This window comes from Varanus komodoensis, unplaced genomic scaffold (genome assembly GCF_004798865.1).
Source record: "Varanus komodoensis strain SLA01 unplaced genomic scaffold, ASM479886v1 scaffold19, whole genome shotgun sequence".
NCBI lineage: Eukaryota > Metazoa > Chordata > Lepidosauria > Squamata > Varanidae > Varanus > Varanus komodoensis.
Window position 1 is genome coordinate 4,548,076 of NW_025335550.1, and position 21,111 is coordinate 4,569,186.

The window sequence follows — 21,111 nt, forward strand, 5'->3', positions numbered from 1 at the left end:
CCATTACTAGTGTCTTGGGATGGTTTACAACGTCTTACTAGGCATTGTTGCCACTGGGTTGGATTCAAGGGTTTCCTTCATTCAAGAAACGGATGTTCAGTGGCCGTGTGTACAATGGTCAGAGCATACCAAGATGCTCAGCCCGCTTGTCCAATCTCAACGGACTTTTTTGAGGACCCATGTTTGCATCTTCCCTACACTGTGACCTGCCATTGAGAAAGCAAATGGATACAGAAGTACCCACGGAAAAGCAGAAGATGATGTGTCCTAAACTCTTGGACCAACACACTCCATGGTGGCTTCTACCAGATGAGGTGGCTGAGAGACAGTGCTGGTGCTTCCTGTACACTCTTCCAGGGAACCTACACCATGGTCTTTCGGACCCAGCCAAAGATCTGTTTTAAATTCCTCCAAGCTTTCAAAGAAGGGCTTCTAGTGTTTTTAGATCAGAGTGGGGAACCTCTTTCAGTCTGAGAACCAAATTGCATTTCAGAGAAGCTCTTGGAGGCTGCATTTCACAGCAGAGTGGCATCAACGGCAAAAAGAGTGCGGCCAAAGACAAACTATCCCGGCATGGTGTTGTTTGAAGACGTTACAGCCTGAAATGAAGCATTTTGACTGTTCAGGCCGGGACAGAAACTGCCCCAAAGGATCGGTGAGTGAAGCTGGAGGAAGGGGTGTGGCTTCTCAGGAACAATGGAGGCCCAGAGTGGGAGCCCATCTTGAGTTCTCCGCCCCCTTATTCGATATTTACACAGCTTTATTTTTTCTGATGGTTTTGCTTTGGTTTTATACACTGCATTTTTAATCCTTTCCTGCTCAGTTTATTAGTTGTTGTTTGAATCATTGTTTAGTGTTGTGTATTTTGCTTTTACTTTACCTGTACATCACCCAGAGGATTCTGGTTATTTGGCAGACTAGAAGAAATGAAATAAATAAAAAATGATTGCTTAGAACTACTTTGATACCTGGAGTCATACTTAAGAGAGTCTGCTCGAACCAAGAAAGTTTGCTCTTTCTCTCCCTCTGTCTCTGTCACACACACACCTCTCCCTACCACTTTTCAGATTTCTCTCTGAAAGTTTAAGAAAGCAAGCTTTAAAATGAGATTCCAGAGTCATTTGGTTTGCATGGAATGCTGCAGACCAAACATAAATAATAGCTCTCTGTAATGGAAGTTCTCTGATAAGTGACCTCAGAAGCACAGGAGAGTATTTGCAAAGATGCCCTCCTGTGATACGGCATCTTTGGAAATGATAGAGAGCAGTCATTTGTGTTAGTAAGGGATTACCATTTAATTAGAATCCCATCAACCTTGTGCCTCTAAGGAAGATGGACTGGATCTCTTTCTTGCAAGGGAAAGTTGAAGGAACTGGACATGGTTAGCCTGAAGAATGAAGAGATGATTTCAGGGACATGACAAGTCTCTTCAAATACCTGAAAGACTACATTTTGTTCTCTGGTGCCCCTGGTGAAGGAGAGTGGATTTCAGCTGAACATCAGGAGAAGCTCTTGGGTGGTACATGCAGCTCAACAGTGGAACCAATTCCCCATCGGTCTGCTCTCCTTCAGTCTTGAAGCAAAGGCTGGTCTATCCATCTGCTCTGGATTTTCTGCATCAAGCAGGGAGTGGGGTGGATGCCCCTTGTGACCTGTCCACCTTCCTTTTCTTGGTGTGAGAGGTTGTGGTGGAGAACAAAGGATGCCCAAAGCTTTAGGTATATCCTACCACCAGGGAATTCCCCACAACCCTTGAAGTTTTTGCTCCCCATTCAAGAACAACCTTTCAGAAGCAGGGTTATCATTTTTGAGTTGGAGGAAAAAAACCATTTGGACTTGATCATTGTGGTACGTTTCCTGCAACAAATGAAGCAAGAATTCATCTCAAGCTATTTTCAGGGCAATAGCTACAGTTGAGTGTTCTTTTTCATGACTGAATAGAAAGTTATGAAGAATCTTCTGTGTGATCTTTTGGTGCTGAAATGCTAGGAATTTGCAGCTGTTGAACCATGCCTAAATACCGCTTAAATAACACATCTATTAACCCCTTAATAGGTTATTTAAGCAAGGTTTATCTGATGTGGGATTCTGGGCTGCGACAGCTTTACTGCTACCTTTATAATTTTACATTGGTTAATATCTGTTTCAATCTAATCTAATCTAATCTAATCTAGCTACAGAGAAGGGTGCTAATATAGAAATAATGACTATTGTTTAAATAGGAATCCAATTCATCTCACCATATTAATCAATTTGTTTATTTGCTACTCAGCTTTATATACCACTTTCCACAGAAGTATCTCAGCAGTTAATGTAAAAGGTAATGGCATCAGAACAACTATAAAATATAACAACAAGACAACACAATACAAAATTTATCAGCAGTCAGGTCTCTCACTCTATGCTGTGCTATCGCCACCAGCTGGGAAAGCTGCTTCAGGGAACGCTGTGTGCAGAGACGGGCTTCAAAAAGGCATCTAAATGTCAGAACGGTGTGGTCTTGGGTAAGGTTAGTTGCTCAAGTCTTCCCAAGAGGGTTAGTGCTCGATAGGATAACAACAACACCCTAAACTTGGCCTGGTAGCTTCCTGGCAACCAGTCCAGAGTGCAATTTGCTATCAGTAGGTGGGCCCAGTTAGTGGCCAAAACGTACCACTTGGGGCTTCTAGACCAAGCCAGAGAGTAGCCCCACATCAAGTAGCCCCACATCAAACTTGACCTTGTCTGTACCACTAAGCTGCAAGGATGACTGCAGCCAGGTGACCTGCTTGCCTGCTAAGCCATCTTCTAATCAGGTGCTGTTGACAGACCTTTGCAAGACCTTTGAGCTGTCCTTTGTTATGGTTCTTCAGGGAGAGGTCTGCCCTGGAACACAGAGCACAATGACACCCTACCTGAAAGGGACCTTGAAAGCCACCTTCTCCAACCTGCTGTTTGGTTCAGGATAGTCACAGGTAATGCACTCCTCCCTACTCTACATCTATATATTCCGAAGGGATATAGGGTTTTGTAATCCCAAAGCAGGAATCCCAGTGCAGGAAGCAATGCCTTTCCTTCTGCTGCAGTGCCTTCTGCCTTCTGGAGCATGTCCAGAGAGTAAGCTTTGTGCCATGGAGCCTTAAGCACCTTGACGCTGCTATTGCACTGTGGAATGCCCTTGATCACCCCACTGTGTCCTGGCCACTGCCTGTCTGCTGTCTCCACTGCTTTCGTCTCAGCTAGACTCCACCGGACTGAACTCGTAGCCTTCTTCACCACATTGCTTCTTTGTTAGCCCATGCAGCCAATGCAGAATGTGGTCCAACTACATTTGAAGGTCCACATTTCCCTAGTCTTGGCTTAAGTACGCTGCTATTCCTATGCCTAAATAGGTTTCCTGCACATTGTACGAAGAGGGGAAAGTCAATCAAAATCTAGCCTGAAGCCCAGGGATGAAGAACTTCAGGGCTGCAGGCCAAACTTGTCCAATCCAAGGTCCCAACCTGGCCTCCCAGGGTTTTCCAGATGTTCACTCCCACTTCCTTTAGCCTAGCCTTTCCTCTGGTCGTTGATTCCTTGGTGGCTCCCTGGCTTTGGTGCAGTTGTTCACCTGTTCCAAAAGCATGCAGTACAACCTCGAAGTCTGGAGAGCGTTCAGAAGCACAAACTTTGAACAACCATAAGCCCCTTCACTTTCACCTTTGGACCTGCTGGTTGGCTCTTGGTTCCCCATCCCTGCTGTAGCTTATGATGGAATAGAAAGTTCCAGAAGTCCTCAATCTAGAAGTATCTAGAAGAAGGTATTGATGGATTAGAAGACCAGACTCGGCATCTGGAATTCGACCAGGCTGTGAACCTTTGTCCAGTTCCTTGGGGCCTTGTTCTATCATCCCCTTCCAATTGTATAATTTCTTGCTGTGTCACCATTAGCAGCTGACAGCATTACCACTTCTCCATTTAAGATATAGTTTAGCACCATCGTCCATCAAAGATTTACATCAGTTGCATTTGGAATTCAAAGCAACAACCCACTTGAAAACAGAACACTGAAATTTTAGTGGCTGCATTAGAATTTTTATGGCCCTGAATTTTAATTATGCTGCATCAGCAAAGCTGGTGAAATATCTGTAGAATGGGAAGGGAGGGGGGAAATAATTATTTCCCATGGCTGGTTAACAAGATAGCAAGTATTTCACTCCATACATAGTTATGTGTGTGTCACTGCAGAGCCAGAGTGCGAAATGAGCAGATCTCATGCCCAAAGCCCGCCAGGTTTATTTAAATTGTTGTAAATCATGTCAAGTCTGAAATGAAAGACAGAAGCTGCATACACATGCAGCTGAAAGTGAAAATTCTGGAGAATCCTGGCTTAGCGTGGAAGAACTCCAGGCTGAGAGATACAGTCTGTTCACTCCTTGCAAATTGTCTGAACCAAGAATCCTAGCTTATTGATCCCACTACAAACCAGGATCCCCAGCTAGAATTTGTTCTTAGATTGCAAATCCTGGTTTGTTTGTTTGTTTGTTTGTTTGTTTGGGATATTTCTAATCCGTCCAATCGCTATGCATCTCTGGATGGCTTACAAACAAAATTAAATTAATACAACAAAATAAAAGATCATAAATGCCCCAAACAATAATAAGACTAACAACCCATGACTAAAATAACAGTCAAACCTTAAAATATTGGGAAAATAAAAAGTGACAGCACCAGGCGAACTTCTCTGAGGTTTAATTTGTGTTTTGTTGCTGATTTGTCCAGACCCCCCACCCCCCCGTCCAAATCGAGTGCTTCACCATTGCGAGCCTGCCCACATTTCCAGAAAGAAAGAAACTCTCTTTCTGGCTATTTAGAAAAATTATGTCTCATTTCATCGGCAAGATTTCATGCCGACTTTTAATTGGATCATTGAGGAAATGCTTTTAAAGGAAACCAATTTAGCCTGAGGTTAGATGCTTTCTTTTCTTCCCCCTAAAGGTGTTTGTGTGTGTGTGTGTGTGTGTGAGAGAGAGAGAGAAGGACCCCTTGCTGTAAGTCTATCATCATGTAGCTATGGAAGCGCTTGGTGTGTCCTTGCTCTCAGGTTTTGTGACACTGCCTGAAACAAAGATGCTATAAAAGGAAAGTGACACCTTTTCAGAAGTGTTAATAGTAGCAACAATCAAGGGTCAGAGTACACAATAGCAGTCTTTAGCTAAATCACCAATTAGGAATGCTTGATTTAGCAGCTGCTATACACTTGTTGGAGAGAAGGGAGAGATTCCCCCCCCACCACCACCACTTATAGCTACAGAGGCTACAGACTTAATGCTGAAATATTACCTTCTGTCTTAGTCTGAATTTTCAGCAAAAGGCAAAGAGGTTGTAGATGTCTCTCGTTGCCAGGAAAGAAAGACAGGGTGAAAAACAAGCACCACCTGAGCAATGCGGGAATGACAACACAGCGCAACAACAAGAAAATAGTTATATAATGCTACCTCTGTCCATGATGATTTACAAAGAAGAGAGATGTCCCATTCCCACTCTCAGGGCACAATCGTACGCAGGTTTAGACAGAAAAAAATCTTATGCCAGCTGCATAGGACTGTCCTAACAGGCTTAGGATGTGACTGCAGTGAGTGAATGCTTGCTGCCGGGGAGCCTGTGAACTCCGGCTGAAGATGGTGGGGGGGGGGGGAAGACTGGTGGAGGTGACCCCATCTTTGGACACCTTTCCAACTTTGCAGTGCAGCTGTGCAGTGCTTTCCATGCTGTTTTCTGGGAGGCCACTCTCTGACTCCTCTTCTCAAGGGGAGTCCTGTTTCCGTTTCCACCCTCAGAAGGGTTTTCTCTGAGCAACCCTATGTTCCCTCAGGGACACAGGATCAGGGTCTTTCAAATCTAAACATGACACAGGAGAGTATCAGGTGTGGTCTGAGCAATGGGAAATGGAGGCCAAGCTAAGCAGAGAAGGAATTATATTTAACATTTGTCTCCATTCTATTCCACTTGTTAGAAGCAATGATACAATAAACATAAATATTGGCACAGGACTTTGACATGTTTTAAAGTGCTTCATGTATTGCTATGTAGCTGCAATAACATTTGCGGAGATACTAGCAATCTTTAGGCAGAAAAATAAAAAATGCGTTTTGGGGTAGCAAGAAAAGATGAAAGAGAACCCTGTACGTGTAGAATGCCAGCAGACAGCTGTTGGAGCAAATGTCAAACCAGGTGGATGGGAGATCGGAAAGAAATCTTAAGTAGGAAGTCATTGCTGGCCCACCATCTGGCATCCTCGTTGTGGTTTTCACTTGCTATGTTATTACTCCATGCTGTCGAGGTGTCTCCCACTTACGGCGACTCGATGAATGACCATCCACCAAAGCATCTTGTCCTCAACAGCCTTCTCAGCTCTTGCAACTCCAGCAGAGTCCTTCCATCTCAGATTTGGTCTCCCCTTTCTTCTGCCTTCAACTTTCCCAAGCACCATTGTCTCCTCGACTCGCTCTTGCCCCCTCGTGATGTGCCAAAGTATGACAGCGTCAGTTTCATCATTGCGGCCCATTTTTACGCTTTGATGTGATGTTAGGTTTGTTCTGACTTATCCCTGAGAATGAGCACCCTCAGAACCATCCTATCCTTGCCAGCCTGCTCAGGTCTTGTGAGCGCAAGGCTGTGGCATCCTTGATGGAGGCCATCCATCACTTGTTCACAGAATCCTAAAACGTGATGTGTGCTCGGACGTGTTTTTCCTCATACAGTGCGGAGAGATCGTAACAAAAGGAATGGGAGATCTGCCTCACTTTCCAATGTGTAAAACGGGAGTGATGGCCATCATGATCTGGCTGATGGATGAGGAACATTTTGCATAAAATGCTTTAAAAATTAGAACTGCACAGAAGATGAGGAAGAGGAATGCATGGACAGAGAGGAGAGAAAGCCCTTACAAAGAACAATGGGGGTGCATATTCACTGACCGTACATACTGTGGGTCACGAGAATGAAATGGAGCCAACCACACTGAAAAATAAACTTAATCAACTATGTATATTTTTTTTATTTTTCACCCTCAGCACATTCTATATGGGAAAAGCCCTTATGTTGTCAGCCATCCTGCATTATGTTGTAAACTGTCCTGAGACACTGTTAAGGACGGGGTAGAAATGCTGTCAATAAAATAAAAATAAATATAATAAATAAAAACACCTGCTACTCTAGCACCAGCCTTAAGATGCTTTTCCATGTGTTCGAGCAATAAAACATTTGGGGTCATGGGGGGCAGAGAGGCAGAAGAGGAGAGAGAGAGATTTTCTAGCAAATGAAATGCTTTGCTAGATGGTCCATGTATCGAAAGATTTGTGCAGTATCTTGAAAATTTAAATCCCATGGCCACTTTTAGAAAAAATCTCCACGTCAGAATGGATTCCTCCCCGTGAAGAGAGAGTGGGCCTTTCTTCATCTTTTTGTGCACACTGCAAAACATTACAAAAGATCCACCCCTTCCTCTGGCCCCTTCTTCGCCTGATCACGTTGAAGAAAAGTAACCAACTGGTACGAAAAAAATGCATTTTATTTGTTTTTTTACTGACATGGGTTTAGTTAAAAGTAGAGAGAAAAAAGGTGGTTAACTAACATGTGGCCTATAAAAGCCGCTTTTATTGTCTCAGGCTGTAAGATACACAGTTAATTATACTGCAGCGATTTAGATGGTTCACTTCATGTTAATCCAATTATAATTTTTTAAAGAGTGACTTATTAAAATACCATTTTCCTTCCAGCACAGCTGCCCTGGAGCATGACAGAGTCAGCCTGTTACGATGTGAGCTTTGCCTGTACATAAGGGGAACTAAGCTGGAGCAAGTATAAGCTGCAGTCCCTGCCTTTTCTTTCTGTGGGTTTCTGGGCATCCCCTTCCCATAAAGGGTGGCCCCTTTCGTGTTGCTAAAGAGGAGGAAACACATCACACACACACCAAAGGCGGTACCGTCTGCATAAAATTTTCAGATGCTAATTTGGATGCATTAATGTGCATTGAGAAAAAAGTATTTCTGTTTAAATAGAAATACTGTACATCAAGAACAAGCATGGTGTAGAAGTTAGAGTGCTGGACTAGGACTTGGAAGATCTGGGTTCTAGGCTCTACCCCCGCCCCCATCAACCTCATTGTGTGACTTTGGGTTGGTCACTGATTCTCCAGTTAACCTACCTTGCAGGGGTGTTGGGAGGATAAAAATGGAGAGGGAAGAGTGATGTTTTCAGAATCCCTGGCCAGGGGAAAGCTGATGCAGGAGGGCATTTGGTGGAGACAGAAGTGTCCGAGAACTTGCAGGGGGGCTGCATTCAGCTCCTGGGGACCACTGGCTCTCCACCCTTGATCAAGGTGATCAAACCATTTTAAAAATAGCTTTTTCTAACCCATTGACACAGTTACCCAGTGCAGCTCTAGTTATTTGAATACTTTCTGGTGTTTTATGGAATTTCCTTTGTGTGGGTAGGGGGGAGTCATTTTCTGATCTCCCCCTGAGAACTTGCTTTGGTGGCATATTTTAAAAGGTTTATTTATATATTTGTTGCATTTATATGCTTCCCCATCACCCAAGGGTTGTCTGGACAACTTACAATAAAGCAATAATAAAGCAACAATAAAGCAGCAGTAAAAACAGTAGAACAATAAAAAGCACAAAACCATTAAAAGAATACAAAATCTAAGAATTGGCTAAAAGTCATCTTAAGGCAACATAGCAATAAAATTAGGACAGTATTAGCCACTGAAGCACCTGTTAAATAAAAATTGTGCTTGGGGTGTTTTGCAGGTGTGTGCTGGGAGTGGGTCTTAAGTTTAAAGTTGTGACTTGGATTTACATGAGAAGATCTGTTTTTCCTCACACTCCTGCAAATATCACACACAGGAACGTGTGTGATCCTTTTCTGAAGAATGGTGTACACTTCTGCTAACAGCTGCTGCAACCCTGCTTGCCACACACTCTAATTTTAAAGACAAGACATCCGAGTTTTTTGATGGGTGTTCATGTTTGTGTGTCTGTCTGTCCAAGCTGCAGCAACAATGTTTTGAACAAATAGGCTGAGCTCTTGGCGAAATCTGTTGTGGATTCCAAGGAGTTCAGGAGGCATTTTATTCCAGCAGGCATAAGATGTGCTGAGCTGATGCCTTCACTGACTGAACTCCTCGTGGTTTATTTGCTGAGCCTGTCCCAGCTTTGTTCTTTTGTTTCTGTTTTGGTTGTTTTTCATGTTGTCAATCTTGTTAACTTTGTTGGTTTCCTAAAACTGCAGGAAGGCACCCCAAGCATGCCAAACTCCAAGCCCATGGGATCAAATCCATCCTCCTGAGGATCCTCAGCTAGCATTTCCTCTTTTCCCGGACCACTCATCCTTTAGGTTTCCTGGTTGTCATGCAGATTTTCTCTTGTTCTAAAACGCTGACATGCTTCTGTTAAGGCTGAGTGATGGGCAGCTGGAGAGTTCAGCTAGAATTCATTGATATGTTTGGCCCCACCTTTTCTGCTGCTTGCCCTGCCCCCTTTGCATGCAGCTCAGCCCATGGCTGGAATGCAGCCCCAAGTTTTTCTCCAAACTCAAGGACCTTTTAGTGGTGGCCTCCTGGTTGCAGAATGCTTTCCCCAGTTAAGTCTGCTCGGTGCCCACATTGTCAGATTTCCTGTACTGGATCAAGGCTTGCCTATATTTGGCAACATGGGAAGGAGGCTTCATGCATCCATTGTGTTTGATTATTGTGCATAATGAGGCATTATTTCTTTTGTGATGTTTGCCATTTTCAACTCTTTTATATTTTGCTTGTTGAGAGTCACTTAGGTCTTTCACTTTGTAACTGAAAGGCAATGAAGAAGTTCAATGAATAAATAGCCAGTTGTATGCCTGGGCATACGCCATCTCAGAGTAGCTATAAAGAAACATGCTATTTAAGGGGGAAGAACATTTTGCAGGGGGGAAGTACCAGGACACCTCTCAGCTTTGAATGTGAGGATTTTAAAGTGGAGGAAAAGCACGTCTCCTCTTCCTATCTGGCCCACTGGCTCCCGAATAAGCCCCCTCGTCTCCCGCCGTCTTCAAACGACTGTCTTAGCCAGGCTGACTGAGCACATCTTTGATCAGTAAACAAGCACGTTGGGCATGCTCTTTGATGAACTTTGGCGATTTAAACACTCTCCGTTAATTACCTCTCCTTTTATCCACTGCACAATAAAGATGGACTCCTGCCTCCCTAAATCAAGGAAATGTGATGGAAAGGCCTCCTGATCCAATTGTTCTCATTTAAACGGAGCCTTCACAAACACGGTTATAAAATATTATTGTGGCTTAAGCTGACATGAAACACCAATGTCGTCAATCAAATACCAGAGAGAGAGAGAGGGAATGAAAAAAGTACCCGTTGCAAGTGTGAGAATCAATATGTAACACAAGTGTGGGGGCCACAGCCACTTAATCATCAATGGCACACATTTCACACTTGCGCCCTCCCACCCTCCCTCGGCACTTGTCATTCTGCTATCTGTTGAGATTTAGCAGCTGCAGAGATGAATGGATCAATATTGCCGGCGCAGGACAGCCTCGGAAAAAGGTACCGCTTGGGCCTAACCAGGGGACCAGAACAACAAAGTCAGGCTGCTGTGTCTGATGGAGCTAATCAATGATAAAAAGAAGAGGTGTGATATAATCAGCATATTTGGTCTCTCCTCCACTGATAAAATGATGTGCCATATACAGAGAGGTGGGGGAGGGAGAGAGAGCTTATGAAATTGTCACTTGATGGGTTTCAATGGTTTTTGCCAAAGATCCTGGCAGGGAAAAGCCATTCTGAGCACTGAGGCAGGTTTAATGGGCAAGTTGGATGAAGCAGGTGGCCAGCTGCTGTCAGTCGTCTCTGCCTACAGTAATATGTATCCATCACTCCACGTGGGACCTTCTTGGAGAGCTAGCCAATAAAATATGTTCTCTCTGTGTTAGAAGGCAGCCTTCAAAGGAAATGCATGGGAAGGCATGGAGGCCATGATGTGGATCTTGACAGATGGCTGCAGTGTTGGGAGCAGCTGCCTGGGGGGAGGGATAGGAGCCTGTGCTCCACAGCACCACCACCAGACTCCCTGGAGAACTGTTTCAGCCTTTGCTATTTTGACAGTGGCATCCACAGATCTGTTTCCTTGCATCAGTGGTGGGTGTATGCTCTGTGTTTGCTTGGTGCCTTCATGGAAAGATCAGCAGGGTTGCTGGTGAGAGTCTTGGCTTCTGACAGCTGTTCTTGTAGTGGTTACATGCTCAAGGGGCATCCTTATGTACATACCTGGACATGAAGGCTGAGCAGGGATGCTGCTTTGAGGGAGCCACATCTGCCTGGAGTTTGCATCAGAGGAGGAGACTCCCAGAAGAAGTCCACTTGCCTGGATCCTCATTTCCTCCTTTGCAAACTGCTGGTTCTCTTGTGTTCTCACTCTGGTCCAGACCACGGTGGTGGTGGTGGTACGATGGAGGAGTGGCAGATGCCATGGCCAACTCCTGGCTCTCTGTCAGGGTCCACAGCAGGGACATGGGTGTCCAGAGACAAGACAAGAGCAAGAGATGCACCAGGAAAGACAGGGCCCAAGCATAAGGCCTAATGGAAAGGCCAAAGTGTAGTCTTGCTACAGGCTGAGGTTTGGAACCAGAAGAATGCATGAGGGCAGAGCAAAGACGTGGTCAGGAGCAAGCCCAGGGTGGAGAACCAGGAGGTCCACAGAGGTGGAGGTACCTTGGGCAGGATACCAGGGCAGGAGATACAGCAAGGCAGGACATTATTATGATGATTTAATAAAGTAATAAAATAAATGAATGCACAGCAAGGCAAGACACATGGAAGGGCAAGGTAGATGAGGCAACAGGTTTTATGCATCTTGCCTATACAGAGAGCTGGGAGATGCAAGAGTAAGGCAGGAGGCAGGCGCTGAAGCACAGCTGGCAGGAAGCCCTGTGCTACTGAGGCAATGTGGCAAGACAGGATACATGGGTAAGGCAAGAGGCTGGCGCAGCAGTGAACAGGAGGCAACACCAAAGAGAGAAGATGGTTCACCCATTCTTAGGAGACTTTTGTTGCCCTTGGGTGTCATGAGAGAAAAGAAAATAATTTTGGGCTGCCAATTCCTAATCTCAGGTCATATTAATCGATTCATTCAGATGTTCATGTTGTAGGATTTGCTTTAGTGGGTATCTGTTTTTTCTGATGAACACTGGAAAAAAGTTGTGTCCAAGTGATGGAGGTTTTAGATTTGGGATTTAAAGGAATTATCCTTAGCTCGCTATAAAATGATGCGATGAACTCTAGCTGTTCTTAATTGGCACTCTGTTGTACCATTTATGTGAACACACACATTCATTTATATTTTTATGAGAAAGTAACATAACTTGATTGATGCAATCAAGATATGCTAAAGATTGTAAAATATGGGGTTTTTATAAAGACCCAACAGCCTTTGATCAAGTGATGCTAAAAACAGATGAGAAAATGATCAAAAGAATTTATGAGTTCTTACTTGACAGGAAGATGGAAGGGGAACAGGTTAAGGAAACTATGATAACATGGGCACAAAATTTTGGATATAATATTGAATTAGAAAAGTGGCAAAAGCTATAGAAAAGAAACATTAAGGTAACTTTAGCAACTTTGTATAAAGAAAATTTACATAAAATGTTTTATAGATGGTATTTGTCGCCAAGTCGATTAGCTAAGATGTTTCCAAATATGTCAAACGGATGTTGGAAGTGTAAACATGATGTGGGTACTGTTTACCATATGTGGTGGACCTGTGAATGTGTGAAAAAGTATTGGATCAAAATACATAAATGGCTTGAGGAAATGCTACAAAAACCCTTAGTTTTTAAACCTGAAATTTTCTTGTTAGACATTATACCGGAAAATATTAGCAAACAAGAAATGTATTTGATGCTACATTTAATTACAGGGGCGAGAATTGCGCTTGCTCAATACTGGAAGAGTGAGGAATTATCCACTGAGGAACTGATTTTAAAAAAGATTCTGGACTGTGCAGAAATGGACAAATTGACTCTATTACTGAAGGAGAAAGAAGATACTGACTTCTATCAAATTTGGGACCTTTTTTATGATTGGCTGGAGAAACGGGACTTGGCTTAGATTTAAAGATGTTCTTGAACTTTTATAGATTGATCTGAACTTGATTATAGAATGTTAAAAAGATATGTTGTAGGGGGCTGACCCAGTATGTCCGATGTATTTGATGATTGATGTTTTTAGTTAAAAAAAAAAAAAGAAGGCTAAAAAAAAGAGAAAGTAACATAACAATGTAAGTAGAATTTTGAGCATAGCCAGTAATTAAAGTTCAAAGACCATATACAAATGATGCTGTATCATTGTGTGATTAAGTTAATTAAGTTTGTGTGATGCTAAATTTGTACCTTTCCTTTTTGTGTGGAGACCTCAAGGTGCCACAAAACAAACCACAAATTGGTGGTGGGTGCAGCAGAAGGAAGGATTCTGTCGCGGGAGCATTCCAGATGGCAACCTTTAGTTGTAGGTCCCGCTTGCAAACTGTCTAAAATAACAAAATGCCATCAAACTCTATGGATTGGATCCAGGATAGCATCATTGAACTTGAGTCCCCAATGAAGCCAATGGGACCTGCTAGTCATAACTTCAGTGGGATGAAATTCAACCCAATTATTTGGGTTGACTTGGCTTGGTTGCAACCCAAATAATTACAAACAGCAACAACACGAACAATTTGTTTAGGATTGGTGTGGTTTCAATGTTTGTAAACCACCCAGAGAGCCCTCTGGGCTATTGGGGTGGTATATAAATGCAATAAACAAAGAAAGAAAGAAAGAAAGAAAACCATCAGCTAATAAATATTTTGGAAATGAGAACAGGGAACCAAAAGGTGAAATGCATCCTTGCAAGGAGATATTTGCAGATATTTCTGCAAGGCGATATTTCTTAGGTTCCTGATGGTGCAGTTCCATGCATGATCTTTTAGGCATAAATGGACCATTTAATGTGGTGTGATTCCTGTCTGGAGAAGAGAGGCATCTTCGTGGCTGCACGTGGCATGATTCTGTGGCCACCTTGGGTCACCGCCCTCGACTGCCCGCCACCATCCATCTTGAATGTTTAGAAAACTGTGATGGCATCTGCTTTGAATGGTTAGCTCTGTAAAACTTGCTGGCTGTCAGAAAAGTGCAAGGCCAGCTTGCGATTTCAGAATGTGACAGAAAAACAATACAGGCATTGTACCTGCTCACCAACGAGAATGGCTGTGACAGCAGGGAGGCCTTGGTTACATTAAGCAATTGAACTGTACTCATGTAGTTATGTATAATGCTGCCCTGGTGGCTTGCTGGGGAAAACTGATCTGGTTTTCATCTCAAGGATTGCAATTCTCTTTCTTTCTCAGCCGTGGCTATCTCTTTCTCTTTCCGCCTCCCTTTTAAAGGGGGGGGGGGAGGATGCCTGAAGAAGGGGGTGAATCAGGCATTCACACAGTGCAATTGCTTGTTTTCTACTTGCTTACTTTAACTCAGCTGTTATTTGTCAAGAGCATAAGCAGCAATCTTTCTGGTGTAGATTGTTCCAGGGCAAAACAGACCTTCCTTTAAATCTCTGTTTAGCAGTCATCTCTCTCCTTTTCTCCTTTTCATCTTTGCTCTAGAGTAGGTAGAGCTGGATCTTGACTGTCTTCCACTTTAGGGTCTGGCAAAGCCCTCTCTATCTCCATAATTATGTCCCAATCCAAAGTGGCCCCCCTGCAACTAGCTAGAATCAACCTTGAGAGAGTAGTGACTGCTGGGACACAGTCAAGGCACTGCTTGAGAGCAAAGGGTGAGGTGCATGCACCATCTTTTTCAGTTCCCTCCATATCTAGGCAGTCCACTAGCATGGCAGCTGGGGCTGTTTCCCTGGGGCTCGAACCAGGAAACCTTGGCTGCATTTGCACTCAGCCCTGTGGTGACCCACCAGAGCGGAGCTTGCAGCATCTTCCTGGGCACTGACGTTTTCGGACTGCTGCCACCAACTCAGGCAGGACAATGGGCCCATGTCAAGAAGCAGGGACATATAAACAGTGTCTGTTTGGGACCGAGGTTCTGCTTGAATTACAGACTCCAATTGGCACAGTTGACTTCCTGCTTCAGCTCCAACATCTGGCTTCGGCCTATGGCTTCCTCTGGGCAGCTACTTATGGACCAGCCCTGACATTCAAGTATTCATCCCTCTGTGTCAGAGGTGCAGAGCCTCAGGACCAGGGATCAGATCCAGTCCACCTGGTGTCCAAATCCAGCCCTATGGGGTTCCCCAGATGGCCATGCTCTTTGCTTCTTTCCTCCAAACACCAATCATTCAGAGGTTTGAAGGTGTTTATGCCCTTTTCAAACACCTCTCCTAAGGCTTACCTTCAGGTCATAAGAACTTTAAACTAAACTATGTTGGTAGTTTTGGTATTGCTGGCCTGTTGTCGTTGGCCTTTGGTTCCACCCACCACTGCAAAGAGCCCCCTGAGATCTCTAAAAGGGAACTCAGCTTTCAGGTTGAAAGAGGTCCTACTCCTCCCTTGGTGCGGTGTGGGGGGTGCCTTCCAACCTTCAACCACCTCTGTTGGTGCATTGTGTTAAAGGATCATTTTGCCCACCACAATGGCACCACAGAAATCATCAAGCGCCCTCCTGCTGGGGCCATGCGGAAAGCTTCAAGCCACGATGGAGGCACCTCTGCTGCAATTTCTCCCCATCCACTGCCGTCATTCCCAGATGGGCTAGGTTGGCATGGAGAGGCTCTCAGTTGAGTCCTCCCATGATGCCTAGGCTTTCTCTCATCCCCTAGTGAAATAAATGTGGGGGGTGCCACCCATGAAGATCCAGGAACTCAGAATGCTGCCTTCTACTGAGTCAGACCTTGGGAGAACTAGCCCAGAATAGCTACCAGCAGTATATTTCTAGGAAGGTTTTGGGAAGGAGCTTTCCAGTTCTGTATGGAGGGGCTGGGAATTGAACTTGGGGACTTCTGCATACAAAACATGTTCTTTGCCACTGAGCTCTGACCCTTCCTTCAAAGGCACACTTCAAACCTGAACGCATCCCTTCTCTGAACACGACCGAGCTTCATGCAGTTTGGAGAACTGCCACAATAGTCACAACCTCTTTCAAGCAGGTTCTTCCAATGGATAAAGAAGCTGTCTATCAGAGAGAAAACCTGTGGATTAGACCTCCAAGGAAGAGGCTGCACACTCCAAAGGCAGGTGTTGCAGTTGTATATTATTATTATTATTATTATTATTATTATTATTATTATTATTATTATTATTTTCATGAACAGGGTTGCATTTGTGCACAAACAAGGCACCTTTTGAGGTGTGCCTCCCAGGTTTGTTTTGGTCTGTTTCTTCTGATCCTGCACAACATGTCTCCAGCCCTGCTAGAAGCAGATTAACTTTCAAATACCCTCCATGATAGCCTGCATTTATGAAGAGGCTGATTCACCCCCCAAGCCCTTGTCCTTCCCTATCCCTCTCCTCCTGCCTGCTTTTAGAGGGAAAACATGCAAAAAGAGTAAATATTGTAGCCAATTAGCGAAAATGTTACAGTCCATGCATTTGAAGCATGATGGGCTCATTAAGCACTAACATTTCCTGACATTTCCGGAACATCATGAGAAATGCTACTTGCAGTTTGCATTTCATAATTTACCAAATTTGGCACCTTTTCTTCTTTCTAAAGCTTTCATCAAATGCATTTAATGTTTTATATTAGTGTTATATAATTGCTGATCCCCTTATTCCACTATTTAGTCTTTCTCTCTTTGAGCCCTTCCTTCTTCTCAATGGTTTACTTCATTTCTGTGTCTCAGATTTAATGTTCGCTGTGATTTTCGCCAGGAGGCAATGCTCTAGTGTTGCCTGCTGTCCCTGCTTGGTGAAAATGCCGTAATTACTGATCCATGAATTGGGATGGAAGTCAAGAGAGATGAAAAAAGAAGCAGCCCAAACTATTATTAATATTTGAAACTATTTTAATTAAATACCCCCATTCAGTATGCATAAGCTTGAAGCTAGAAATAGAAAAATTGCTTGTGCATTATGCCAAAAATGTACACAAATTCAGAAGGTTGTACCCAAGCTTAGTCATATTTAGGGGGAACCCACTGAAATCCATGGAATTTCAGCCATTCTTATTCATTTCAATCGGTCTGCTTTGCACCTAATTAAGTTGCAAATCCAACCCAGAGGATTTTAATTTTGTATTTAAATTTTAGACTAGTCTTATAGTATTGTAAACCTAGGACTAACCTTGACCTAATAATGTTATAATATTTTGCACCACAGCTATAAATGTTTTCACACTATTCTTAATCTGAATTTCTCCAAGGAATTTGTATTTATTTTCTACCCAAGCTTGTCTCCAAAGTGTGGGAATGGTGCATTAGCAATCTTCCATGGATCAATATCTTTTACTTCCTAAATTTTGTAAAACATCACAAGGATAATAATTACTATTATACAGCTGTGCCTGAATCGTGAAATGAGGCCCACTAAAATACCGTATTTTTCGCTCTATAAGACGCACTTTTTTCCCTCTCAAAAGTAAGGGGAAATGTCTGTGCGTCTTATAGAGCGAATGTGTGTGTTCCCGACACCCAGGACGCTGCCGGCCACCTGTACCACGTGGCACCACCTGGCCAGCATGCGCTCAGCGCACCCTGCTCCACCCCCCCTGGCGCAGGTGAGAGCTGTGCCGCTAAGGGGGAGGCATGCGGAGGAGGAGGAGCCGGAGCCTTTAACCCGCCGGCCACACGGAGAGACAGACTGCTCACCCCCACCGCCCGGGAACTGCTCACCCCCGCTGCCTGGGAAGACCTGTCGCTACCGCCACACCGCCCAGAAGACCATGGCCGGCACGCTGCCGGCCACCTGCACCACGTGGCACCACCTGCCCAGCACGCACTCAGCACGCCCTGCTCCACCCCCCCCCCCGGTGCAGGTGGGAACTGTGCTGCTCAGGGGGAGAGGTGTGGAGGAGGAGGAGCTGCAGCCTTTAACCCGCCGGCCACACAGAGAGATGGACTGCTCACCCCCACCGCCTGGGAAGACCTGCCGCCACCGCCGCCCCCGTGCCACCCGGAAGACCACCGCCAGCACGCTGCCGGCCCCACGTGGCACCACCTGGCTGGCACGTGCTCGATGCGCCCTGCTCCGCCCCCCTCCTCCAGCGCAGGTGAGAGCTGTTAATCACAGGTCGGTGTGTGTTTTCAAATGGCAACCCGTCTTTTAATGAAGCCCATGGGGAAGTGATGGGGAATGTGCCTGTGATTATCAGGAAGCTTTCCATGGATCAGTTATCTGTTAGTTGATCAGGCAGTTTTTTTAGGATCAGTGGGGATATTTGAACAGCATTACCTTTGTGTATGAAGTTTATTCTTCAAAGGCTACTTAGTCCGCTGTGTGTTTGATTTACCGTACAATATCTCATTTTTTGTCGGAAGTTTTTTTCTATTATTTACAAGTAGGGCAGTGTGGACATTACTGGCTTTTTAAATTTGTTATTGAATTGTCTGCAGCAGCTCTTGTATAACTGGTGAGGATTGTGGATTCCTTCAATATTCCACTACTGACTAAGAAAGTGATGTCAGTGACTGTGAGCAACAGAGCTTCATCAATTCTGACTCTAGTGATGATGAGTTTTATGGGTTCAACGAAAACTAGAAGAGTACTCGAACTTTAAAGTCTCTCTCTTGTTAATGACAGTGATGATGGTTCTTAATGCCACTGTTGATTGCTGTTCACTTTACAAGGTTGAAATACGGTATTACTATATTCTGTTATAGTTTATTAAATAGTTTAGTAAACCATTTGATTCAGAATATTTTTTTTTCTTGTTTTCCTCCTCTAAAAACTAGGTGCGTCTTATGGTCAGGTGCATCTTATAGAGCGAAAAATACGGTAAATAGGACTTCAATTAGTCATTAGTCCCTCTAGCTCCATCAAGTTTTCAAACATTGCGTCTATCTGCTGGATCATTCTGGCTTTCTAAGGGACAAGTCATTACTATCACTTTTTCCATATTCATTTTTTAATAACTTGTAGTTCTTTCTCTCCTGAATATGAAGAAATTTGACATTTTTGAGCAATTCTTATCAAAATTAAACGCAAGAGAAATTTCCAGCCACCAGTACTAACTGAATTCAGTAGCTACAGGTATTCCAGTCATGGAGAGCATCATGAAGTTCTTCCACCCATAAAACTGCTAAAGATGAGAATCTGTTGGATGGGAACCCTAATTCAACACTAATGTGATTGAAAATGGGTTTGGGCCAAGCACTGGATGAACAAATCTGTTGGTTTGGTTTCTCCCCTCAAGTTTCATATTTTTACATCTCAAGTCCCGTTTCTCCTGAATTTAGAGAATGTGATGATGAAATGTCATAAGTGGAGAACATTCTACTTTACTGCACTGGGAAGGAGATGGATTGGGAAGTCTCTTCCACAATTTTGTTCTAAATGTTCTTCAATTACCTTTTTTTAAGAGCCACATTTCTAAATTATAGGCAGAAGATCACCCCAAGGAATTTCCTTGTCTGTCTTAATGGGCTATTTTAGAACATGGTACAGTATCCCAGTGCTTGTTTTCATCTATCGTTCTGCCTAAGCAATCACACCTTGGTCTTTGATTACCCTTGCTTTAGGCAAGCCTATTGCTTTTAAATAGTACACGAGAAGGCAAAATGCAGTCAAGCTTACACACGACCTTTAAGGGTGGTGTTCAATCTTACTTAGTCTAGATGAGGGCCAGATTGGGTCCCCTCACCCCTATGCCTTCCCCCTTGAAGCAATGCTCACCCGTGGGTTGTCCTAATATTTGTAAGAAATTGTGCACAGTTTAAAATTGATTAACTATATCCATGCACAAAAATGGATGGCAAGGCCCATCTTGCTTCATTTACTTGTTGACAGAAGTGCAAGTCTGTGTAATAGAGGAAGGGGTTGTGATTATTGTAGCTAAAAAAAGAATGATTTCCAGCAGTCTCTCCCTCCCTCCCTCCCTTTCTCTTGCAATCAATAACAAATCAAATGAGGGAAACCACATAATAGTAGTAGTAGTAGTAGTAGTAGTAGTAGTAGTAATAATAATAATAATAATAATAATAATAATAATAATAATAATAATTGTACATCTAGACCAAGAGCTTTGCATATTTAGCCTTGAAAATCTGGGTTCAAATCCTTCTGTATTTAATTATGCATGTGCTGAACTAGGAGGGTTTCTGCACATGCTCAGAGGTATGATGCCATTGATTCACAAGTTTTGGAATCAGCATGTTCTCCTGTTTTGGATCTGAGCCCTGATACTGAAAAATGTTCTGGATCTGTCTTAACCAAGCCTTGGTTGCTAAGGGGCTTGGAAAATCCTGATTCACACTGCTTTCTAAAACTAAATAGGATTATGATGATTTTTTAAAAAATAACTTACTTGCTGAAGGAAGGAAGGAAAAAGGAAAGAAGAGAGAGGGAAGAGAATATAAGGAAACATAAAGGGACAAGAAGGACAGAAGGAAGAAAAAAGGAAGAAAGAGAAGAGGAAAGAGAAAAAATATTTCTAAAATTCCTTCTTAAGATCATCTTACATTTTCACGGATGTGGATCTTTTTGTTTTTCCTTCTGCAAAGGAGAGAAATGAATCTGCACTGACTTAACAAACAAAGGTCTAGCCGCCTCGGTTTTGTAGGCAAGTTGACAAATAAGTTGGATTATTGCAGTGTCTTTTGCAAAGGGGCGCTCTCAAAATACAGAAATGGCATTCTGGCATCCAAAAGTGACAGTTCTAATGTGTGACACCAGCCATCTTCCCCTCGCCCTCCCTCTTTTGCTGGTTATCTCTGCAGCACCTTCCTCTTGAAAATGCCTGCTGACTGGAAGGAAGGAAAGGTCAGCCGTCTTCCATTGTTTGACAAAATCATGGATTTCCTGAGATTGGCAACTGGCAGCAGAGTTGCGGGTGAGAGATGTGCCAGTGTGGACAAGAGGCCTGCATAGATCAGCATTTCATTATGAAAATAGCAAACGACTATATTTTTATTAGTATTATTTTTGAGGTCAAGGTGGAAAGAGCTCAACGGAGAAG